The sequence below is a fragment of the Wasmannia auropunctata genome, unplaced genomic scaffold (assembly GCF_000956235.1).
Source record: "Wasmannia auropunctata unplaced genomic scaffold, wasmannia.A_1.0 LD336071.1, whole genome shotgun sequence".
NCBI lineage: Eukaryota > Metazoa > Arthropoda > Insecta > Hymenoptera > Formicidae > Wasmannia > Wasmannia auropunctata.
Window position 1 is genome coordinate 1941257 of NW_012026819.1, and position 4679 is coordinate 1945935.

The 4679-nt window shown below is 36.3% G+C and overlaps 1 long non-coding RNA gene across 1 annotated transcript; it reads right to left on the minus strand.

Moving 5' to 3' along the window:
- Positions 1–2064, minus strand: LOC105449915. Its single transcript, XR_974387.1, has 3 exons — positions 1896–2064; positions 1463–1648; positions 1–205 (listed from the first exon to the last, which is right to left on the minus strand). It is a non-coding gene; the product is annotated as an uncharacterized LOC105449915 (long non-coding RNA).
- Between the last annotated feature and the right edge of the window lie 2615 nt (positions 2065–4679).

Genomic DNA, 4679 nt, shown 5'->3' on the forward strand with positions numbered 1-4679 from the left:
AGAAATTGTTTTATTAAATGATGACAGCAGTACACACATTTATTGTTGCAAAAATTTCGAAGTTAACATTTAGTCTTGTATGAATCATAGTTATCTTTGCAGAGCTTCAGCAGCGCGATATCTTGTTATCAGTTACATCATTGCTCACGTACGCTAGGTCAACTTCCCAACAGTCGTGCACAGTGCTGCATCTCGATCTTTGTCGCTGTGTCATGTACAATATTGATCATCGCAAATAAACATTTTATTGTGTAAAATTTTCATAAAATTGTGCATAATTTTATGTGTTCCAGACAACACTTAATTATGACGCTATTATTACTGCGCTTACATAATGAATTAGAAAACATGTGGAAACAAAAGCATGATGATTTTGTAAGAAATCATTGATATCGTAACAAATTTTATTCGCTGAGATTATCTATTAGATAGATGTAATACTTTTTATTTACAATATTGTGCGTATGCACTTTTGTGTTTATAAGTTTTACTTCATTAAGTTTTATAATGAATATTTACATTTGAAAACATCGGACTAGAATATCCCGATTATGTAACTTAAATGTGAATGGAAATTTTAACTCTTTATTTAAAATTAACTTAATTATAAAACAACCACAAATGACGAATACAAGCAACTAAGAGTCATAAACGCATAACTTAATATGTAAAACTTCTTTGAATTATATTCCAAACCTTGTTACATATTATTGGAAAACTCCACTCAAGTGGAGTTTTCCAATGATCATCAATTAGTTTTGCGTTTATGACTCTTATTTGCCTGATTCATCATTTGTGGTTATTTTAAAATGAGACTCAGACACAATATATACTGCTTTTATTAACTGAATTACAATAGGGCTAAATAAATTTCTAATTTAATAATTAGAATATATGTTGTTCAAATAGAAGGAAATTCCCAATAGAGAACCAATAAGGATATATGCTGACAGAAAGATAACTGCAAATTTTTCTAACAATAAGAAAACTTATTGTTAGAAAGCGAGCTCGTTACAATCGACGGGATAAAAATAGGATACTTTAGTATTTGTATTGTCACATAGCGACAGTTAGCTTAATAAATTTTAAATAAACGAAAATATTAAACGTCATGCAAACAATAGCTTGTGAGGAGAAAATAATTATAAATTTCTAATTTAAATTAGAAATTTATAATTATTTTCTCTTTACAAGCTATTGTTTGCATGACGTTTAATATTTTTGTTTATTTAAAATTTATTAAGCAAACTATATTGCTATGTGACAATACAAATACTAATGTATCCTATTCAGGTTTTTATCCTGTCGATTGTAACGAACTCGCTTTTTAACAATAAGTTTTCTTATTGTTAGAAAAATTTGCAGTTATCTTTCTGTCAGCATATATCCTTCTTGGTTCTCTATTGGGAATTTCCTTCCATTTGAACAACCGGCGGCAAGATGATAGGATATGCATACACACAGTGAAGTTAGTCGATCGAGTTAGTCGGTTCCTCAAACGTATCCTTTTATCTGATCTGTGTGGCCCACCGACTGGCACACAGGATACTGGCGACCGCGTTGTCAAAGTCTATCCCGAGCGAATCTTCGATCCCCCGTGGCGCGTTTGTTCATTGTTGTTTCGTTTTGGTCTGCCTCGCAGGTCTACCTACAGAAAGAACAGCGATTGGTCCGCTATAACTTATTAATATGTCTCTTCCTTCTTTCGTTCCTCCCGACTACACGGGCAAATCTTACAGCGCTAGTCGGATCTGTCACCCCGTGGGAACGGTTGCGAGAGCACCGATAGCGAGCGCGCGAGGAACGGCGGAAACGCGATTAGAGGAAGATCCGAGCGTTTGGAACAAGAACATCGCGGACAGATGCGATTCTATTTTTCTGAGAAAGGTGCTCACGTTTTCAATGAGTAAAGAAGAAATTGTGCAAGAAAAATGAGAACGCCTGTGCGAGAATATTCGCACATAAGGTTAGCGTGCCTGTGCGGTACTAATGATATCGGCACTGATGAGGCAAAAAAAGTTGAAGTTGCATGAAGTTGACATATATTGCATGTTTTTCTATATGCGACGCTTATGGCAGCGTATGTATAAATTACGTCTTGCTGATATGGTTGCTTGATTATCCACGCGTTAACTCGAAATGACTACAGATTTTCTGTCGTGATCGCGATTCACTTGGATTTCAATTGCTCACGAAGGCAAGATCGCGGGTTGTAATAGATTCCACGAACGGATACGGATGACAGAGGTATCGAGATAGTTTGCGAAAATGCGTGCGTCTCTCGCACGCACACCTATCGGCTCGGTTCGGTTAAGACATCGTCCGGTAGCTAGACAGGTTGACAGGGGCTGAACCAATTACACGGATTATTATCCCGCCGACGATTTGCACTCCCCTGCAATCACCGTGATTAGTGTTGCGCCGACGCTCGTGTACACGCATCTCGTAACTGCGGCTAATTTGTAAACTCTCGCGCGTATTACACGCACACACAGACGCGCGACGGATAACTTATATAATTAGATAGGATCGTTCGGTCGGATGCGAAAGAGCTGGTCGTCGCGGATCGAGTGTGCAAAGCGCAACTATATGCCACTGGGAATTATTCGTGAGAGTAAAGATTTGGTTAAGAAAAGGTCTCGTCGTTTAACTTGATTTCTAGTCTTAATTAACGCAAACTGCGTTGTATACACGTGTTTGAATCGCAAACGAATGTTTGTATTCGTGACGAGCTTGAGGAATATTCGCGTAAATGCATGGTTCGCCTTGTTTGAATTGTCGATCGGAATTGTTGATTGGAAAACAGGATTTATTTATTTATTAACAGTCGTATGTAAATGTACTTATTTGAAAAACTTGATTTTGGCATGACTTACGATTAAACAATCTATATGATTTTTTTTTAATTTGATGCAATCTATTAAATATAATTATCTCTCATATTTTGAGAGATAAAGCATTTCAAAAAACGATAGCTATAAGTGTAGAATCATGTACTAGACATTCTAAATTACGATAGACCTTTCAACTGCATGTCGACTTTCTGTCAAGTGATTTAAAATGGTAGCTACGTATGTCACTTGATTTATCGGTGCTCGACGTTTGCTGAATTCCGCACGTAGCAAAAATCGCATATCGCAAAAATTAGTATCGCAAAATCGTATCCGTAATAATCCCACAACTGCGCTGTCTTTTAGCTCGCGAGGTTCCACGACAGGCAAGCGGGCAGGTAGGTATAAGGTAGGTTCCTACCTGGAAACAGGTAACTACTTATTGTCACCTCTAACGAGGCTGCAGCAAAAACTCAGCTATTCGCAGGTGGGAATGCTGCCAGGTTATGAAAGTATCAATTACCTTCTACGTTCAGTTCCCTAATGAGGGGAAAAGAACCACAGATTACGAGAGGGTTCGCGAGAGTCGCTCCATAGTCGGGGTTCTTAGATCCGTTTCGATTTTTTCCGAAATTCCGTTCGCAGTCATCGAGAAGCATGATAAAATGTATTATGATTCAACTTGCACATTTCGTAATTTATCCGCGATATCTAATCTTACATTATACTGTTATTTTCCTCTTCTAGTACAGGGTGTTCCAATAAAAGGTAACCGATTTGTTCTTGTAATACTTCGAGAAATAAATAAAAAAGTTTGCATTTTTTGCATATACGGGGTATAATTAAAATAAGATAACTTCCAGGGCGAGCTCTCCACACCAGACTATGAAAAAAGTTTATACGAACTAATATCCGCAAATCCACCGTTACTAATATACAACTCGGAATGTTTATTAATGGAAAATAAAAAAGTAATATTTATTATTATTTAATATTATTTATTTTCAATTTTTAATTACAACAGATGTTTAATGCTCCCAATTGATTCAATACACGTATGAACACATCGGATGGATTGTCGCACTCTTTTAAAGATCCCGGGACGAGAAGTAACAGTTTGCAGACAATATTCATATAAACATTTTTGTTTTGTGTTTTGATGTGGAGAAGACGTTCTCGAAGTTTGTTATCTTATTTTATTTACTGTATTTTTTACAGAGATTATGCCGTTAGACATAGAATACGATGCTAAATGATCTGTTAAATGATTGTCTCAACAGGTATAGATTCTTTTGACAAAATTTTTCAATACTTTAAGCCATAATTGGGACTCTATTTTTGCGGACTGATTGAATGTTATCTTTTAGCTGTTAAATCCTCATCAGGTTGTTTGCATAGACCTTTCCTTTAAACACAGCAAAAGAAAAGGTCGAATGGGATCAAATTACAATTGATAAAAATCTTGATCAAAATATCCCATACTTGCCAGATGAGTCGAGGCGGCCATTTAACCGAAATTGTCTTCCATGTCTAATAAAATCTATTGTAGGCTTAATAAAAAATATATGCAAAAAATACAGACTTTTGTTTACTTCTCGAGGTACAAAAACAAGTCGGCTATCTCTTGTTGGAACACCCTGTATATGAGTGTGCAGACATATTCGTATAACAAAAAAGATATCTACTGCATTCGAACTTGCAGAGAAGGTCCGGGTATGATTTTCATATGGGATTATAAGTAGTATACAGATTTTTATACAACTTTATCTCAATCGATCTACGTAGGTACAGGCACGAACTCTCGAGTTTGAAAACCATAGAAGGCAGGATTCGATGTCGTATTCAGTG